This window comes from Neodiprion fabricii, chromosome 5, assembly GCF_021155785.1.
Source record: "Neodiprion fabricii isolate iyNeoFabr1 chromosome 5, iyNeoFabr1.1, whole genome shotgun sequence".
In the NCBI taxonomy this organism is placed as follows: Eukaryota; Metazoa; Arthropoda; class Insecta; order Hymenoptera; family Diprionidae; genus Neodiprion; species Neodiprion fabricii.
Window position 1 is genome coordinate 23,591,646 of NC_060243.1, and position 22,314 is coordinate 23,613,959.

The 22,314-nt window shown below is 41.0% G+C and overlaps 1 protein-coding gene across 1 annotated transcript in view; it reads right to left on the reverse strand.

Moving 5' to 3' along the window:
* Positions 1–22,314, reverse strand: part of LOC124183831 — a 214,304-nt gene that overhangs the window by 146,552 nt on the left and 45,438 nt on the right. The gene's annotated exons all lie outside the window — the stretch shown is intronic.

The window sequence follows — 22,314 nt, forward strand, 5'->3', positions numbered from 1 at the left end:
CAGGCTGGCACGACGACACTTGCGTCTCAACGAACATGTAACACTATACATAAACTAGCGTGCATAACATAGTTGAGCCTCATCGAGGATTGGTAATATGAAGAAAAAACCCAGCTGGATGTAGCGGAATGATGCGGGTAAATTATCTCGCGGAGACAAGGACGGGCGTGAGAGTAGATGATGGGTAGAGATTAGCACTGGAGGTAAACCGCTCGGACGAACGGGATGAGAAGAGAGGGTCAAGAGGGAGAGGGGGGGAGTGAGAAATCGGCGAAAACGAGGGGAAAGGAGATCACCCGAGAGTATAAAGACCCGATCGAAATCTCTCCTGGCGCTGCTCTTCATCGCGTATCCTACTCTAACCATCCAACCGGTTCTTCTTCTTCTTCGCAAGCTCCTCGCGCATTAGCGAGGCAACCCATCAATATGCTCTTCGCTGCCTGCCCCTGACCCTTCCTTTCCTTCTTCTTCTTCTTCTTCCTCTCCCATATCTCATCTCTTCCTACCTACCCTCCCCTTCGTCGAATAGGATGCAATGCAACGGGCTGCACTCGTGCAGTTCAGAGATTCGAGAGAACACTGCTTGTACCCGGCACAGACACTTGCTCGTGCACTCGCTTATGGATCCTTTAGAAATGCAGCACCGGAGCAGCAAGCCAACTCACAAAATCCATCATCTTAAGTGATGCAGTAACTCTATATGGACGCATCCCGGGTCACTAGCTCGTCGATGGAAGTAAGAAAGAAGGAGATGTTCTCCGTCTCGGCTCGGAATTGCGCCAAGGATCGCCCTCGGACAGCGTTGCACTTTAGCGTCAATGTAACAGACGTTTCTGAAGTGCTTTTTCTTCATCCCTTATTACGTTTTGTGACGGAAATAAGTGAAGTAACTAGAAAATCGGCTGCGATATACTTCCGATCTCCAACGTCAAGGCTAAAGTGGCTGGAACTTGTAGCCGCCGGTCCAACAGCAGAAGAAGGATGAAGTTTCTTCGGGCGAAAAGACCGAGGAAAGGGCCGTTTACGCGACCGTTAAACTTACGCTTCACTGCTGCGACGTTCACAACGCCAATATCGGGTTTTATGCTCACGTATAAAACCAGACAATTCGGTATCAATCGCTCTTTTCCTCTTCACCGTAATAGCACGTTTATAAATCGTTTTATTCCAGGGCAAAGTACAGCTTTTGCAACAAGCTTGTCAAGTACTTTTACACTACGCCACAAGTCCAGTGTGACAATCACCTAAAAAACTCAAACTGCAAACGACTGCATGCTGACTATTCGCTCTTCCAGACACTCACAATCGGTCGAAAACTTCACACAAAAATTGATCAAACCGTTGATTGTTCGTCGTACGAAAAACTAATACCCAAAATTTTATAACTTTTACAAAAGACTTTCCATCTCACTTGTTAGTACAACTATCTCTTCAGTTGAGCTCGAACACTTGTTGCGAATGTATTGAAAAGATCCCTTCCAGATTCATTCAATTTTTGCAACACCCAAGGTCAAGTCCCTTTCAATGTACCTTCGGTGATTGCATGGTGCGGATGTCTCCTGCATGCCAATAGTGTACAATTTTCTATCCACTATCTGCTAGACCATTTGGGTAGCGCTGTCCCCCTCACGCATATCGGTCTCAAAATAGATCCGATTTCTAATTGGACCTCTGCTGATTTGCCAACTATCAATAGTCTCAAGTCCTACGCTGTGATCATTAGTGGATCAGCCGATGCCACAAAGCCAATACGAGCCGAACACCGCCTGCCGATATCGTACTCCATGACAATCAACAACTCATGAATGACAATTGACTAGAATCGGCAAACGCGTTGAATGGAATTGAAAAAATGCCTCATCATGCAAAAGCATGCAAAATAAATAATCACGTCACTATTGTATTTCCTATTGTGATCTATCTCAAACGGACTCTATATCAGCTGGTGTACGACTTAACGTTATCTTCATCTTGCGAGGTTCAAGTCTGCGGTAAGGAGATCATATCATTTTGCTTCCTGCTTATATGGGACGCTGTATTCGAACCAACTTGCATATTTATGTATAAATGGTTTAAATATAGTTTAACGGGTCATAGTCGTTCCCAACACGAGGTGAGTCAAATATGTTGAATATTCTTGTGGCTCTCGCGTATCGCGCACGGATGCAGATCGTAAATCTTTTACTGTGTCATTCGCTCCTGGGACGCTTAACCTTTGCATCCGAAGCGAGCCAGTCACTTCGAATATTTCAAGAATCACCTCACTCGTCATTTATTTTATGTAACTGGTCTCTCAAAACAGTATATTGACTTCGCTACCGCCATTCTATTCCGCGGAGCTTGTTACGAAGGTGTCGACTAGGACGAATGAATTCTTGTCGTTTGTTGGATCTTTTTAAAAATGTCTGCACGAGCATGACGATTCAAAATTGAGCTTAATTAAGATCCTGGGAGAAGAAACCCGTTACTATTTCCAATATTCGGTCTCTACAAACATACAGCATTCCGGCCTTTTTCCATTTAAAATTGGTTTATATTCCCTCGTCCAATATATCGACCTATGTATGAATCGTCCAAAAATTTTGCATGATCACCATGTACCTATAACCGATTCAGACACGAAATGGATCATTAAATTACTTCGGTATAGAAATGCGGAAATATAGTGTTCGATTACCGAACTGACCCTTAAATTTACAAAAAGGTAAAGAAAAACTGTCCGATGGACAAAGCGAGCCTTCGCGTGATAAAGATACATAAAACGATGAGTGAGGGAAAAAGCGAACGGTAAATGAAAAAATGATTAGCGAAGGATAGCGAATATTGCGGAATGCAAACGCGGTGGTGCGGTAAAATCTGTTCGATTGTCTCGGCGAAGAGATTGAGGAGGAAGGAGCAACGACTGCAGGGAGAAGAGTGGTAACTACTAAGTCCAACACTATGACGTGTAAGTGGAGTGAAGTGAAGCGAAGTGGAGTCAAGTGAAGTAACAAACATGCTTCGGTATCCGCGGCATCTTAATGCCACAGTTTTTGTCGGGCTTTAAGCTGCGTGAAACGCCCCGGGGTTTTCGCCGTCCGTCGTCCCTCACTACCGAGACGCAGAAGAGAGCATCTCGTCGAAAGGATGCTGCATCGCAACGCCGCGACGCCGGGCGACCCGACGCCATGAACGTACGGCTGTAACGATCTTAAACGCAACGCCGACTAATTGACCGGCTCGCGGTAATTTACGGCGTTAATGCTTTGTTTATACTTTTTAACTGGCCTTTTAAAAACCCATTTAAAGTATAATTGAAGATAATAGACTCGTCGCGGACTAGGAGCCTATTACCGAGCGTTATAAATTCGTCGAAGACTTTTCAACCATTCCATTATAATCTATCGCTTCGTTCTTGGTTCAGGTACCACACGTTAAACTTCATCGATCTTTCACGTTTTATTAATCGCCGTCCGACTCGCTCGTGCTTTTTTATCTTCTTCTTTCAGGTTTTTTTCTCCGCTTTGAACGGTCGTTGGCAGGTATATACAAATCTCATCGTATAGTCTTTCTCATTTCATTAATTGCCTCTTTCTCGATGATCATCTTCTCTTTGTTAAACTGTTATGAGAATACGAATCTCCTCCGCTTCATTCTCCGGTATTTGCCTTCCGCTATGCGATTATCATCTTGTGTTTTACTTACAATAATTGCAGTTATAAATTCACCCAATCTCTCATTTCACGATCTGTATTTTCCGTCCTCACCTTCATCCTTTCAGTTTCAGCGAGATTCAAACTTTATATTCATGCTTTTCTATTTTACATATCTTAAAACAAATATCCTAATCAAATCACTAGTCTTCATGTTCATCTTCTTCCTCCCCTTCTTTCTACTGTTAAACGAATTTCAACATCCGAATGTGTCTCAATTCGTTTCCACTTAATGATAACTTGACTTGGCCGTCATCGCCCCCTTTCGTTTTTCTACCTTCAAACGGGTATTCAACTGTAAATTACACCATTGCCTCTCTTTTCCACATCATTATTTTCCTTGCCTTCCCTCTTCCCTCCACGTCTCCTTTTTCTTTGTCTTTTTATTTAACGCAGCGTCGCGATGAAGTGGCAATTGTTTCATGAAAGATTTAAGTCATTCTCCCAAGATTGCTCTTGAGAGATCGAAGATCCGAACGCCACGGTAGAGCAACTCAACGCAACGGCTGCAGTCAGGCGTGACCACTTAGGTAGGTATGCGCGAGTTAGTCGACACATATCGGGCGTTCCAGCCAAGCTCAATCAGCCCCACAGATTATATGCTTTTTTGTGGAGCAAGAAGTACAGAATAACAGACGATAAAGTGGAGCCCACCAATACTCTAAACACTTCACTAGTATTCTAAACATTCAAATTTCAAATTCAAAGTGTTTTTGCTTGTAAGAAGACAAATTTCCTTACTGAAGATTGTAGACAAGTACTTTGTAATAATTTGTGAACTTAGTCAATAAAAAATTATTAATTTAATGGAAATGACAAATCCAATTTTTTTTTTTTTGTGTGTTTATGAATACTGGGAAAATTAATTTTTCTTTTTAATTTTTGGTTGTTCGTGCAATTAGCAAAGATAATCACTTGAAATTGATTTGAAAATTGTCGAGGGCGAGTTTTGCATTAGCGTAGACATAAATTTCATCAAAGATGTCTGAATTCCAAGTTGCAGACAGTTTTTCAATTTGAAATTATTCCTAACAATTGTTATCAATCTGTTGGATGTTTTATTTAATTTTCCACTAATCATTTGCTTTTCAAATCGAATAACTGGTATCTGAAATTTGAAGATAGTACAGAAAACAGAAATCTGATGATTTGCGGTAATTATTTCAGCTATCACAATTTTAAAAAATTTAGAACCGGGTGGGTTGAGATCGGTGGATTTGTGGTTAGAATGACCGTTTCTATAAACATTCAGCGACATTGACGTTGATCTGTGGATAATTTTGTCTACTACCGTAAACTTCGTATTGACATTGCAACTTGATGAAAACCTGTAAGATATAAATTTCCATTTTACGGTAAGAACGTGAATAATGAATTTCCTGTTAAATTTCCATTGAATTTCGAACAAATCGTGTATAAATATACTTCGCGATGTCATTGTCTCGTCCCAAGTATACGTTGGGCAATGTGAGCAAGAACGCTCCAGATTAAGACGGGTCAAAATGTACAAATGTTAGCTCTTACCGATACGTTGGAACAAATATTTTTTGCGCCAAAGAGACAGACAATATTTTTGGCGTCATTGAATCGGAATGCCCTATACAAATTTTGCCATTCTAAGGTAACTCAGAGTGCAGGAAAGCACGGCGTCACGGTGTCTTGGTATCATCGCCTAGCTGCATTCATGTACGAGTTACAAGGGAGCAATGCACAGTGCAAGCATAATGGCCGCATGCCTATAATATCTTAGCATGCACGTATAACGTATAATGGGCAAAGTTCATGCCTCTCGTTAAACGCCGTTCAACTAAGCGGTGCACTCAACGCTATACGGCCACCTAACAATAAGCGAGATGGCAACCAGCTCAAGATGATCCAGAGCAGTCCCAGTTCTCCGGGAAACTTCCAATGTAAGTGCATAGATGCAGACGACGATAAAGTTATGTCGCTAGATTTTGGAGGGTCCGAAATTTGACTAAGTCGTTATACTGCCAGACACCGTCGCAATTTGAATTGCTCAATGTCAATACAAGTACATAAGTGTGATTACAAGTCCGATGCAATCCGAAAGTTCGAGTAGCAAAAACGGAGAACACGTATCATCGATTCGTCATTAACACTTGGTCCTCTTTAGCAGCGGACGAACTTCGAGTGTCGACACGTTCACTTTGATGCCAGCCATTGTATACGACCCTATAAACTCTCCCTCTTGAAATAGAAACAGCCCACGTTTTCCCGCACAGTGTTTCTTATCGCAGCATTCTATTAGGTGATAAATTCGGCAATGCCGGAGTCGGCGTTCGGTGATATGCGGGTATACTGTGCCGCATTGAATGCCTCCTCGTTTCGTTTCGAGTCGAACCCTCATCTCATCTTGGGTATACATTGTTGGAAATGCGGTGTTAAATGTAACACCGATAATAATCTATAGAAGTCCAAACCATTTTGGTGTTGGGTTTAAGACCACTTGGTATCAAGAATAGAACGATTTACACCGATGACGTTTAATTTTACACTAATCGGTGTGAATTTTTATTGACACCGTGAATTTTCTGACAGTGTAAGCTTCGAATTCGATGTTTGAGTCGTAGAGGTGCACAGTCTCGTTAGCACTACGCAACGTGTGCATACCATGTTGTGATTCTGCGTAAGAGAACCTCAAAACTTCTGGACTTTTGAAGTCCAACGGCGAGAAGAACTTATTGTACTAAATCGAGTATCGTCCGTTCAGATATACCTTTTCTCCATCTATTTTTTCCAATTTTCATGCCCATTCTTGTTCAGTTCTGTCACGTGCCACAAATCGAACGGGATGCAGATACCAGATAAAAAGTAGTGCTCGTAGAGGAGGAAGTACAAAAAATGAAAGTAAAATAACTCGACCATACCTCAACGATTTTCGTTTCGTGATGTACAATATTGGTGGTTAGGAAAAAATTTCTTCAAAGGAAGTGAAAGAAGTTATAATGAACTACAATTCAAAGACTGAATAATCTTATACTAAAAATTTCAATCTATTTTAACTCAAGTCGTATCGGTTTTCAACTTTTAGAAAAATTTGTAAGCGTAGTTTTGAACTACAGGAATTCTCAAACCGGCAATCTCTAAATCACCCCGTCCTTGGTGGATGCTTGGAGTTATAACGAATTCATTTTTGTTAAAAAGGAATTTACATCCCAATCACCACTTCAATATTTGATCATTCTAACGTTTCACTTATCTAGTGAAAACCGAGGAACCTAGTGCGGCACAAAGGGCGCCGAAAAGGCAGCGCCATCGCATCGATCTAGGGATCCGGGATGTCGGATTGGACGGGTTACGTTAGTCATAGCAGAGTTTTTAATCGAAGGAAGATCAACGGATCAAATTAAGGAACTGTCAGACGAAGAATAGCTCAGCGCCCGCGGCTCGGTAGCCACAAGAAGAAGAAGAAGAAGCCAGCTGATTGTGAGTGCCTCCGCGTATAATAAAAGAAAAAGGTGAGGAGAAATAAAAGGACGAGGAAAAGTGAAAGAAGGAGAAGAAGACGAAGAGGTGGCGAAGGTGGAAGATGAAGAAGAAGCTGTACACCCGTGTTTCGTGGCCGACTGTTACCATCTGAGCGAGCCCTCTCTTTTTAGATATAAATGATTCACGTACACACAGGGTGTCCAATTTTAACCACAGTTTTCAACGTTACTCTAAAGTTTGAGCGTAAGAGTTGACCAAGTCGATAACTTGCCTCGCTAATCAGACATCAAAGAACAAACAAATATACCTGTAATCATCGGTAATCGGATATCGTGAGTCTCGCACTCCTCGCTACGATGACTGCGATTCTACGTATAAGGCATTCCGTGCCAATACCGAACCCCAGCCCCTGTACTTTGAATTGAATCTGCAATGTGAAATAACGCGAGAAGAAACGTTTTACGGATCAAATTGATACGGAATGCCCTGTAGGATAAATCAGGTATATTCCGAACAGCACGAGCGTGTTTACGGGTCAGCATAACGTGGAGATCTCCGAGGCTACAGCTGCGGGGTATACGATATATATTCGTCTGTAGAAGGCAGCGGGTAGAAACAGAGTGGCTGAGTTTCCTGCTAACAACCGGTACGAAAGGAGTCAGAATATCACTTACTGGCCATTAGCCACCGCTAATGCAATCAATTAGATTCCTGTTTCTCATTGGCCGGTCAGCTTTTATCATATTCCTAGCTTATACGAGCCGGGTCGGACCGCGTCTCGGCGCTCAGACTAAATAGTTAATCACGCCTCTAGCAATCGTTTCTACCTACCTGCATGCATCCGGCTAAACTAAACGTGCGGGACTGATTCCGAGATATTTATCACTTCAGTAAACGGTCATCCAGTACTACGTCTCTGCGAAAGAGAGAGATATGTGTATACGCGGAGAAAAATTACACTACCAAAATTACATCGCGACCAGATTAAGGCTGGTAACTCTAACCGAACACCATGTTCGAATCGTTCTTACAGGTATAAAATAGGCATTCGTTTTATTCTAAATACATTGTAATTAACTCCAAAAGTGCGAGTGATGATCGTCGAATTCAACCGTTTTAATGTGAGTAGACGCTACTTGACAGCCGCGTTTCGAAACTGAAATACGAGTATTTCAGTGATTAATGATTCAAGAAGTCTCCTCATTTTACACAGAATCCGGCATAACGTCGATTAGCGCGAATCCAATGTGTTCAGAAATAAAATAATTATAAAATATCAAAATACTTTCTCCGAATTGTGAGACATCATTCGCTCTCTGCATATACTAATTTTTCTCCATTTTATTGCACCATCGTGTGATAATTTCAACTTCAATTAATTGTTGAGCCATAATGGTTAAGGTTTTGGTTGAACATAAAACACAAAGTCAGTACAGTTGAGTAAGAATTTGACGTTCTTCATTCACCTAACGCTTCAAAGAAAACGCGGGCTTCTTCTTAGAATCTTTCAACCACAAATCAGGCCCAAACATGTCTAGTCAATAAACTCTGCCTTAACCGTCATGAGTGATTGAATACGAAATGAAATACTAATAGCACGGGCAGTGATCAGAATCTCGTTAATAATAACGTCGGTGAGAGTAATTGCTCGGACGTAAGAAGAAGATAGGCTTACCGTGAAGCCATATAACGATGAAACTATCCGTCATAAGGCACCTAGTCGAGTATGTGTAATGCTACTATCGTACCTTCTCCAAACGATTCTTCGCATCTTATCATTCAATCGATCATCGATAAAAATTGTCCGCAAAACATTCCCTGCACGGTCATCACCAATTGGTTGCTAGTACCAAACGCCTGTCCTTTTTAATTATAAATATAAACGAGTGAAACTTTACCAATCGATTTCAACAAGGATTTACTGCGGAACACTGATACCAAGTTCTTTTTCAAATTGAGACGTTACCTACTTCTCTTCCAAAGCAAGCAGTCCGTCAAACAGTACAAAAATTCTCATTAGCGTTCATAAATGATGATACTTTTTTCCAAATTAAGTCTTCGACGCATAGTAGTGTTAGTAAGAGTCTGCAAGTCAGGGTACTGTAAATCACGATGAGGACCATAAATACTAACTTCTGAACGTACACTTTATAGTGCTGGGAAAATCTCGACTGAGGGTGATCGGTTGCTTTGGATTTAATGAGCCGCTACTAGGGTTCGACTAGGCGAGGAGAATTAACTGTCAGACTGCTTCACAGCACCCACACTAGCACCGCTTAGTCGGGGAATTTCCGTCACTTCTGATTCATCATCACAGCGAGAGCCGCTACGTTAGTCCCTAATCATCATCAGTGACACGCTGCGTGCTCCTGTTACTCGATTCCTGAATTTATCATACTCGATACTGTGTCAAAGGTAAATCGGATATTGCTTGGAAGATCACCGACCGAAACAGCGGGGAAAATTAGGGGATGTCGTATCTCCGTTAAGTAAGAAAAATGGTATTTGATTTACAATTCTCGATTTTTCTGATCATACTTTTGGATCAACTGCAAGACGTATTATGAAAACTAATAATGTACAAATATATCCGATTTGCTGATAGCTGCAGTATCGTACCATCAATTCTAATCGAGTTAAGACTAGCTTCAAATAGTTATCGACGTCTCCGTCAATTTTCTGAACTTTTCTTCGTCAAATCGCAAGCACTAAATCATTTCCCAAAACACTGAGAGATTTTATTGCTTAGGAAAAGAAAGAATTGCAAAATACGATTCGGCGTACTTGATGGAAGACCGATATCCCCTTAAGACATCATACTCCAAGTACAGTTCACTAACAAGTGTCAAGGTGCCGATAGAATTTGTTCATTCGCAGCTAAAGTGCAATTAACAATTGTTTGAATAAAATTTTCATCACTGATTCAAAGAAGTTTCTGATATTTCGAAGCGTATCAACATATAACTGGTCAAATGAAGAGTAACTGTGAACGTTGCACAGTTGTCAAAAACACCATCCAAGCAATGCGATATCTGCATTGTCATACATTGATTCTGCAATAGCTTTACCAAAGGGTTTGCCAAACCGCATTGTAAAGAAATGACAAGTTTCACGGCTATGTAAATATACTGTATCCGGTTGAGCGTCAGGTTGCGGTTATAACTCAACAGCCCACGAATCGTTAAGTCCTGACGAGGTCTGCGGACCTAATCGTCAGCTCCTTACGGTCGCATAAAACCTGAGCGAGGTGGTAACAGCTGTGTGTGCAGAAGCACACGCTTTCAAGTTTGCTCGTCCCTGTAGATTGTACACGTCGACACAGATGCAGGAGGCCGAGAGTTCGCAGGAGGTGAAACGACGGCAACTCCATAATCCGCGACCCAGACTACATCGCCACTTTGCAGCTTAATACTGTCGAGGTCACGGAGGCTGGAGATGATCCTTGGGCCAAGTCTCTGACGTCAGTAATATCCATTAATAGAGGTAGGGCGCGGGGAATCGGGCCGACGAGAATGAGAGGCAATAGAGATGAGAGCGGGGATCGGGGATGCCAAGATTAAAGCGAGGGCAGAAACGAAACGGGTTGAATCCTGTTACCCAAGTGGATCGATTATATGCGGTGAGCTGAGTGGAGAGACGGGATCTTCCATCGACTGCCGGTGTGTTGTGTAAGAGCCGAGAATAAGAGGAGGCTGAGGGCTGGAAGCTGGAACCGCTAATCGTTTGAGTATCTCCCGGAGGAACACTAATGTCGCCCACTCACTTACTGACTCACTCACTCACTCACTCACTCACTCACTCAGGCGTCTTAGATCCCCATTATCCTAATAATTCCCAAGCGTCGTAGAACGCTGGCCATTGATCTTTACCTCTGCAAACCTTCACTCTGATCAAACTACCACGTAGAAATTGCGATTGAATCTGAATCCACGGTACTTCAACAAGATAAGGATCACGTCTGTTTCGGTAATGCATTGATCACTATGCACGTACTCACGTTTGGCGTGAATACATATCGATTGAAAGCAGATTCGTTGTAAATAGTTCTGGAAATAACTTGTTTCACACAGAATACTATAACTTACAAGTTTTGGTACGTTTATTTTCATGCCACGACACACGGATGTTCACCTTGTTTCAAAGAAATCACATTTTCCCGACTATTTGGCAACTTTTTGAAGGATCAACTATTAACACATCAGTTTCACAAGGACTGCTAAGTGCTACGGCGATCCTTCACTTTTAAACTGATAAAATTTCCATAAATGAAATACTATAGCTGTTCTCCCCTATCATGCGCGTGTGTCAAACATGCGTCCGCGAAAAAAGTCGCACTGACGCAACAGCGATACATACGGCTAGTATCAAAACTCCGTCAAAAGTATCACATCTTATTCTCTCAAGACATACCATACACTCGAACTGTTGTAGGACAGTTTCTCTTTTCAGTACCGTGAAGCCTTTAAGCCTAAGGTTGTGGGAATAATCTTGGCTCAAAGAGCCATTCTTGCCTTATTCTTCCCTACGCATGGGTCGAAAAAGAAGTGTGCGTGATGAACATGTGCCTCCTAAACGTACGAAGCTTGAAAATGATTGGTTGCGAGGATGATGCTCGGGTTTAAACGGTTCGGGTTCGGTACTAGGCCCAGTCCAGGAATGATGAGCAAGAGGTCGGAAGCCGAGAAGATGACAGCGCCGAGCGTGTCTTGCTCGGACAAAAAGCTCATCGAAACTCCAGCCTGCCTGCAGGCCGGACAATAGACAACGCGATGAGCCACGAGGCGAAGAAATGACTCGAAGAACCGAAAGAGCCACGGGTACCAGGGGCAAAAACAGATTTCCAGTAGCCCAGGGATGGCTGACTGGGTCCCGAACTTCGTTCCATTTCCCCTTTCTCTCTTCACAGTGTCTTCCCTGTCTCTCCCTCTCCTTCGATTCAGGCTATAGCTGTCCGGCTTTCTCACTTTAGTAACGCTGTGTGGAGGTAGTGTTGTACACAAGTGTTTTTCATGCATTCACGTGTGCGAGTTGCCTGCGTCAAATCGCTTACCTCGTCCGCGATTCCCCCACGTCCCCTCACGCCGTAAAATCCTAACAAGCTATTCAGCCAACTAATCGGAAATCGATAGAATGCCAGAGTAGTCAATGCTTGGGAGGTCAGGGGCTACTAGGTCGGAGACTGAACTGACTACAAATTACATTTATTTCAATTATTGCTCTCTGCATACCCGATCCCTCCGACCCGAATTTCCAAGATATTCTTGGGCTCACCTTCAAACTTGATTTCACCTACAGGATTTACCAATTTGACGACCTTTATTGTGATCAAAATTTCATGCATAACACGAAGAGCTGATGAATTGATGTATAAATAATATCTGTAATGGTGTTGTTTTATCTTCTACTTGAATTGTCAAGTGATTTTTCGGGATAAGATACAAAAGCCAAGGAATCCATGGAGTTAAATTTTTCAAAACGTGGTAGTATGAACACTTGTCACATATGGCAAAGGTTATGAGCCGTTAGCACTTGACACCTTGGAGTGTGTTGTTGGTGTAAAAATTATCAGCTTAAAAAATATCTTTATCAAGTTGGCTCTAAAATATAAAATTTGACATTCGAAAAAGCGGAATTGCATTTTCCTTTACGGGTATCTAACGAAATGTAAGAATTGTATGGCGAATGAGGAATGCCTCTCAAAATTATGACACACAACTTTTTTGAAAATTGATCAGGTTACCTTTTATTTTTTTCATTTTCGGCTCTCTGATTTATAGTCACACCATGAGGTTTCCTTTTCATCAACTTCTTCTGAAAGAATACACTCATTTTCATAGTGAATAAAATTTGGCAGTAACTCCCTTTTGACCATAACAATATGGACTGCGTAAGTTCTACACGAATGAGAATCGCAGATTGTAGATTTCAGATTCTAGGCGCAACCTGCTCAGTGCAGTAAGTTCAAATCCACCGTCTACAATGTAAACACGAATTTAGCGAGCTCAAATTTGATTGAATCGTCGCTTTTTCTACGCTCATTAACACATTGTTAGACCCGTCGTGGTTTCAGACGTTGAGAGTCTAGCATAAGTTTCAGGAGTGTTGCACTAACTGTGCTGCAGCATTTCAAATCAGGGAACCGTAAACTTTTCTAGCCGCGTGCCGAAAGCTAACGAGCTGTTGTCCCCAACTGACGCTTTAATGACGTCTGTGTGTACCGAAAACTTGCGTGCATTAGGTGTATTTGAGCGATGTTCTATCGTGTTTATAAAACTTGTCGAAGAGATCATATAACCAAAACATTTGTACTGGAAACATCGTTAGCATTTCGGTATATTAATCTAGGTACACCGCAACCTAATTTATGGGCAGAGACCGCGTTCCATCATATCGAATCCCGAGTAGAAATTTTCAATTCACAGGATAAAAGTTTTCATTGGATGTTTCAAGTTATTAAAAAACCAAAAGTTCATCACAGAACAAAAAGTTTGAGGTAGATTGGTACTTGTTCTAAACTGAACACCTCCACAATTGCTATGAATTCTCATTCTCATTGTCATCGGGTGTTATTATGTCTTTAAAAAAGCATGCGGCGACTTTACAACCAATTAAAGCCAACAGTGAGTGCCAGAAACGGTTCGTTGTTAATTTCAAATTCTGCGGGCTGAGCCCGAAACTAATTTCTACTTTGAACAAGATCCTACGTTTAATAAAATGGTCTCCAAAGAATCCGGAAACTTGTTTCCAAGCCGAGAAATATAATCTAACGCGACTCAAAGCATTCCCAAGAATTTACCTTCAGCTATAAAAAATGAGAAACCATGACTAAAACCTTGTAATTCTGAACATCGCACGACGGTGTCATTTGTATAGAAATGCAAACGCCTCAACAAATCGATGCCCAATCACTGATTAATTATACCATCGAATTTGACCGTTCCTCATTAATTTCCAGCATTGGCGTTGCTACGGAGCAAACAGTAAATCCGACCGACGTAAAACACGGCATAGGCGAAGAGGGGTCGGGAGGTCCCGACGCCCATCGGGGGCGGCGCTTTGATTGGCCGGCAGACTTCAGCCTACTAGTGCAGCTCGACGTCGCGAAGGCAGGCAGGCAGGCAGGTATGTGACGGTGGTGGCATCGGCATATCCGAGTGCACATAAACCAATTTACATAACCGCGCAGCGTAATGCCTCGCATGATTAAGGGTATAATTCAGCGACCCGGCAATACCTACCTGCCTCTATTCACCGTCCGCACAACGTCGAGCCTCTCCTTGGCCGATTCTCGCGGCCGTTTCTCACAGCGACACCGGCGCCCCCGACCGGTGGCGTCTCCAACTACACAAGCCCATTTGCTACGGCTGATATAATGACGTCATAACGCTAATAACGTCGGGGCCAGCTGCAGTCGCGTCCTCTTCGTGATTCTGCATCACGGTGCTCGGATGACGCGGTGTTCGCGGATCTGTATACGATTATCTATGTATTTGCGTTACGCGTAGGTAGGAGAGACTTGCGCCTGGTATCGCAACGTCACGTGATTATCGGCTAATTATTATTACCGGACGTAGGTATCATTCATTGGTAATTGAATTAATGGTCCGAGCGTCAGTTATCCCTCGTAACGCAATGTTATTCCGCATTATTTGATACCATGTGCGGCGCTCGGTGCTCATCCAGATACACACGGCTGTGTCTACGTACATACACGACATGCTCCTACCAGCCGTATCGAGTGTCCATTATACGCCGGCTGGGTATGGGACACCGTTTCCTGATATAACCCACGCCCGGGAGGAATGGTTTTTAGTCACTGTCTCATTAGCTGCCCTGGAGGCTTGTGCTGTTGGCCAACGTGTATTACGTCTGCACGTGCATTATGGAGCCGGTCGAGGAAACATGTTCGTTCGGAATGGTGACGAGCGGTTATGTGACTTTTCCCCGCTGCGCGAAGGTTTAAAAAGCTCTGCGAAATTGTTGCTCCTTACTCGACACTTTTATTTTCATTTACTTTTCTGATATTCATAAAAACTGTAGAACACGTATTGTCCAGATTTTATGGAAATTCGACAATTTTTTTTTCACCCGAAAATTATTGTTAGGTTGGAAAAAAAAATATTGGATCAAAGTTTCCAGATCCTGTAAACTTTGCTGTATGAACTTTTATCATGCAACGCGGAAGAGTAGACTTCCAAATTAAACTACGACGAATTGGTAAACTGGATTATTAAAAAAATACCATCTTTTAGCAAAACGAAACGATTTTGCAACCTTCCCGATTGATCGTTGATTGGCTTTTAATCTATAAGCTCTTTCACAGGAGAAAAGAAACATGTTTCAAATGTAGACAAAAATTGCTGATAAGAATTCAAAATGTTGAATCAAATTGCTCTTTTAAAAAAAATGTAGAAAATGCATCATTTGCAATTTTCGTAATTTATTGTAAGATAAAAAAGTATTAGGTAGTTGTAAAAAAAGTGATATACATGAGAAAGGAAACTCCAATGAAGTATGAATTTGGAACTTTATCGGAAGCTGAGACATTTGGCCAAAAATTGTCTAAATTACCTTCAAATTATCATTTTTGGTTTGTTTTTTCAAGTTTCTCTCTTTGCTTGAAAATATTGCTGATACTAATACAACGTTATCAGTTGGGCTGAATTCAATCTGATATACTAAATCATAAGTAACTATAGTAACAAACATCACTACATGCCTTATACATCAATAATATAAACAAATATCTTGATAACGAGATATTGGATTTGACTAGCAATTTTTCAAAATATCACACGATCACTTGTAAGATTGAGAATTCTTCATCCTTTCTCCTACTGTATTTGCCCAATTTCTTTTTTCAAAATTAGATCTATGCTTGAATGAACGACAAGTTGCAATCCGGTTCGCCATTTTCATTATCGATTGAAAGTATATCAGGTATCTCGATATCTGGTCGATGCAATTCCGCAACCATAACCAAACTCATTCGAATACTGGGTGACCCATCCGCGGTCCCGTCCAGAGATGCGGTAGTCAGCAGGATGCCCGGTGCAGTGTTGGCTGGCATTTGAAACATCATTCCAGGCACGCGGTCGGCACGTCGCGTCGCTAGCTTCTCGGCCTGACCTCCGATGCACATTCGCCATCACCTCGAGTTATGCCCTGCAGCTTACCGCGGCTCGTCGAGGCGCGAAAAGCACAACCAACAGCAAGATGTGAGAGAGACTGGGAAAGCAGAGAAACAAGAGGCCGGGATTTGTGGACGCTGCTGCCTCAGTGACACGTGCCTCGATTATTCACTCGGTACCATCGCTGCGCAATTAACTTTTTGCTATTCTAAGGATTCTGCATTCGCAATTCACCGTTCAAGAAAGTCAAGTTCAGGTGTCGGTCGACGAAAAAATGCGTACCGATTTATACGCGTGCACGGACACCCGAATAACTAGAAATTTACCGAGAATTACATCGCGCTGATTAAAATTTCAATTACGAATATTGTTTCCGAAGTACAAAAATTCAATCTGCAATTGAGATGTTCTAACGGCAAATAAGTTTCTTCTATCGGTTTAAAATTTATTCTCAATAACGGAAAACAATTGTAATAAAATTGATGAGTTTTGAATCGATTGAATTTTTCTTCATTGGTGAAATTTTTAATTCGTTGTATCAATTATGTTTCGGGTTTCACATTCAAATGAAAACAGATGGATCAAAACTTTCTAGTCCGGCGTGAAAGTATTGATAGTGAATTATCTCATAATCCATCAATTGAAATAGATTATTTATCCCAGGAAAATAGCCGTATTTTTCAAAAACGTTACGTACAGCAGCACTGAAACACGGTACTGATAAATGGATTCTGACCCGTAATTTCAATGTATTCGATTTATCCGATTGAATGTTAGTTCAATAAATATCACGATGTATTCAATCTGGGTATTCAACTTTCATTCGGGCAATTTAAATATTATATACGTATTCGGAGCTGTTAATTTCCAATCACTAAAAATTCGACGTTTCAATCGAGTATAGATGTACCTTTTAAGTGAAACAATTTTTAAACCGTTCGTTACATATATATGAGAAAAAGCAAAAAAAATCTGTGCGTTAATAAAAAAAAAAAAAAAAAAAAGTCACCGGGTCTGAAATAGATCGTTAAAAATCTGAACAAACTTTTATACCGCAGTTAAATTTTACCAACAATTCTTTGAATCGGTATAAAATTACTCGTGAATAACAAAATAAATTCGGCAATCAAACTTCTTGACAATTTGCAAGAAAAAAAAAATCGTTCTTATTACCTTCCTTCGATGTTCTGTTAATTTTGATAGATAATTTTTGTTTCCGCCGGATAAAAATAGTACAAGAGAAAGAATCGCGACGCGTGTCTGTGCCAGGCAACACTCGGACAATTACAACGTACAGTTATTACCGAGCGATTAGTTATTATCACGCTGCAGTCTCTGCCGACTAGCAGGCTGCCCGACATGGCAATGGCGTGGCTCGTATATCACCGATAATAATATTGCGGAGCCGCTCGTTCGAGGCTCGTGCTTAACAACCTCAGTTGAACATATACACACGTTCGCGTGTGTGGCCTCCTGCATGTGGGTGCGTTATACGTGTGTAAATACCGTATAACATAATACACATCATATCCACGTTGCATTAAACTATATACATACATTTACACACGACGCGTATACACCCTTCAGACCAGAGTACAGATGACACACTCGGCCGCTCGTAAAGACCTCGTTAACCAGGACACGGCCACTCAATTTCAACGACAGAAATTATCGATGATTTCAGATTTTTATCATCGAAACGGTGGGATTTTATTTTATTTTTTTTTTTTTTATGGGAAAAAAGAGAATTTGGTTAATTTTCATCATAGACGAGAAAGGGACGGAGTTAAACTTTCGAAAACGCATGATTCTGAATTATTTAGTGGCGAAATTTGAGGTAAATTTTACGAAACAACAAAATTTCGAATCGTCCGAAAACCAACGGCTCCAAGATCGGAATATTTAGAAAAAAAAATTCCACCATATTGAACCGCCGTTTGAAATTTCGCAATCTGACTCCATATTCGTGGTAGCGACTCGAAAAACCTCACGGTACCAATTTTCATTCGAATCCGTTCATTCGTTCTTAAGATGTCATCATTTTTACTTGATTTTTTAGAATTTTGTTTTTTAAATAAGTGAAAGAGCACCGAATGAATCAAAGCCAAAATTCAACAAGTTCTAAGTTTGGAAAATCTGCGTTGATTAAGGCAAAAATCATCGAAATCCGGTAAAGCGTGATCAAGATATCTTCAGATAAAAAAATTGATCACATTGTGACATGCGTACATACCTGTCAATCATTAGTGGTGATTTTCTAAACTTCAAAACGTGGAGGTCTAGTGAAAACGCAACTTTTCATATTCGCAGTGATTACAGTACGTAATTTCCTTTTTTCTCCAAACGCAGAGAAGCAAGAAGGTAAAATGGGACGCGAAAATTGTTGAAATTGTAAATTTTGCCAAACAATAGTGAACGAAATGATGATAAGATTGCGACGATTACTAGACCGCAGCCTGTATGAAAGATAGAATACTGTTCATCCGTGTACGTAAGTACAGTCAAATACGATCTACCTTCGCAGCTCAACTCAACGTTACGTCTTCGCCTGCGACCTTTTCCTCCTTTTCCTCCTCGTCACCATCGTCATCATCATTCGTCCACTTTCTCATCCACTCCCCCCCTTCTGCAAATAGCAGGGATGAGGAAGATGCGCGTCAACGACAGACGACGGATTGTCAGAGGCAGAAATCCTTTTCATGCTCGTCAATTATTCGCTTCCAGATCCGCGATTAGATTCGTCTCAAAGATACGGTTACGCGGATACGTATGGAGTTGTGCAATTTTCGGTACATCGCGTCGTGTTTCGTAATTGTATAATAACAATTTTCAAAAAATTGGCGGAACAGATGCAACCATCACAATATTACATCATAATTGTTTTGAGAAGGTGATATTTTAGTCTAGCATAGAGGAAAACACGTCAATTTATACGATTTTGGAACTTGTAATTTTCAAAATGACAATACAAATGACTCAAATTAAATTAAACAAATTTTTTCCTTGCTCTGTACACTAACACGCGAGCTCACATCGCACCACATACACTCGGAAAACAATTTGGTCGTAAACAATGTTTTAGGGTTACGTGCATCCGAACAAACATTATTTTCGCACAACCAAAAAGTTTGGCTGATCATATAGTACGCAGAAAACAAAACGTTACAGCAATGTCTAAGAAAAGGTTTCACATCACAATCCCGTAGATTCTGTTGCGATTGCGAAACCAGATTTACACAGCGAAATCGTTTTGTACAGATTGAAAAATGATTGTTCAATTGTTGTAGCTGATAAAATTATCGTTTGATTATAATTTATGCCGCATAATAAATTATGTGCCACATCATTCAGTGACAAAGAAATATGCCATTGTGAATTGAGAGGCTGATTCGATGATTTAGTTCTGCTGATTGTACTAGACAGATGCCTGGAGCTCCTCCTAATAACTGCTCGTCTTACTTCTCTCGCGAGAAAGGATTTTTCACTCGTCACCGAATATTTTGCCACTTTAAAATTTTTTCTCAATGATGTACGATGTAACATTGTATTTTATAGCGGTAATCAATTAGTAGCTCTCATGATTTCGTAAATTTGACTAATCTTTATCCACCAAATAGATTTAGTGAACTGTATGAAGCGACTTGGTTAAATTGATTGAATTAATATTGAGATTTTGTATTTATAAGTATATTTTCTACAATCAAATATTTAAGCGATCTTGAAAAAATCATTGCGGTAATTTTGATATTTACAAGAAAATATCGCGTTCCCAAGAGAAAATTTACTTCAAGATGTGTCTAGAAATTGATTTTTTTACAAAATCAAAAAGTTTTCTCTGACTGTACAAAAAATGATTTAAGATCAGCGCAATGGGCGAATCATGTATTTGTTCGAATAAGAATTTATCTACAGGTTGAAGTTTGTAAAATTAACATAACGATGAATTTTTAGGAAAACTCGATATATCGCAACATTGAGATTATCTAATATTCAGTAAACCATCATACAAGATTGAAAAACTGATTTTAGCAAATGAGACTATTTCCAACTCACAATTTTGCTATACATACAGTAATTTTTGTTCAAGAAAACAGGCCACGAAGCTCCAATTTCTTTTTTCACGGGAATAAAATTTCAACTGTCAATAAGTTTCGTGCCTGTTTATATTGATATAGTATTTATCAAGTTTTCAAAATTATTGATTCAAATCTCGTCAAACATTGGTGTTCGTCAAAGAGCTCTTTGCGGTCACAATAATTTCAAAGCTTTCCTAGCGGCTGTGAAAATTTATTCGCGTATCGTCACGTTAACGTTACCGACGCGTCATTCAATCTCGCGATGATTAATCAACATTTAACGAGGCAACCTCGCGAAAACTGATTAGTTCTCCGTTGAGACGAAGTGTCTGTCTTTATTTTTTTTTTTTGTTTTCTTTTTCTTCTTCTTTTCTTTTCGAGAAAATAAAGGAAAGATGTTATACTGCATCGAGGAGTAATTTCGTCGACATTTCGAAGCACCAACGCGACGTGTTTCACGGACAAGAAACGATCATAATATACCAACGGTGAGGGGAGGGGGGGGGGGGGGGGGGGGAGAGAAAACGCCGACGGAATAGCAAATTCGATCGTCCGAGGATCTAGAGGATCAAAAGGATCAAACGGGTGACAGGTTACATACATTGTCGAACGTGTAAGTGAGCCGGGTGGTGCAGGTTTTTAGATTTATCCTGCTGCACGCGCGTAACACGCCTCCAGGTATAACAAGACAGGGAACAGGTAGTCGACGACTAACTGGGTCTTCCCTCTTCCCGATTCCCGATTCCTCCCCTCATCCTCTAGTGTTGGATCTCCTTCTCTCCGCCGGCTGAGTTTCAGCCATACTTTCGTTATCTTTCTTTTTCCCGTCCGTGCGTTGGTTCGTTTTTTCGTACTTTTTTCCTCGTCCTTTAATAATAAGATAGCTGCTGTTGCTGCTGCTGCTGCTTCGGATGCTGGCGAGGAGAGGAACGCGAGAGGTGTTCCAAGAGGCGAGACAAATCGCGCGGACGGGACTTTTGTGTCCGGTTGAAGAATCCGGGGGAAAGGAAGAAAGAAAGAGAGAGAGAGAGAGAGAGAGAGAGAGAGAGAGAGAGAGAGAGAGAGAGAGAGAGAGAGAGAGATAGAGAGAGGAGGGTATAAAGAAAATAAGAAGGGTATAAAGAAATAAAAGTCCCGTCCCTATGGCGAAGAAACGGCATTCACTGTTTGCTCGATTTTTAATTTTCGATACCTGCAGCGCGAACGAATTTCGACGCCCGGATCCATTTAATCTACGTTAATTAAACCTGCGGCTGCAACGTCGACGGAATCTGTAGGTATTTTTCACCTGATCGAGGCCCCCACGGCCATAATGCATCATGGGCGCCTGAACTCTCCTCGAAAACCAGTTTATTTAATCGACGCTTTCATACGCTTCTCGGTACTCCACCGTGCAATGATTTACAGAATATATATGTCGGAGAATGGCCAATTATCACTTGCGAACTTTGTTTTGTGTCTTGCGTGTGGGACGCATGTTAAACCGTTTGTTTAACAAGAAAACTCCGAACTACGATCGGTACAAGTTTTTTTTTTTTTTAATTGCATCATTTTTTACCAAAATTTTGTCAATTTTAGAAACCGCGCGATTTATTCTCAGCTTCAGACTATATAGAACCATGACGTGGCAATGCCGAATAGTGCGAATAGTATGTGTGAGTGTTTGGTGAAAAAATGAAGAAATTTGCAGTGAAAATGATACATTGCCCATTAATTTCGATGACATAGCCGGCAAATTTTTATTTTATTTTTATGGACCTCCCTATAATTGAGTAAAGTTTTTTAGATTCGACAGTAACTACGAGTAGGTACGTTGATTTAAAAAATGTCCGGATTTTTGATATCGCGTAACGAAGAACGTCATAATAACGTGAAAAGCAAAGATTCGTGTTATCTGCCAAAAGACTGAGTTTCAGCTTATTGTTTAAACGAGTATCGACCATATTTCAAATTTCGAAGCTCAAA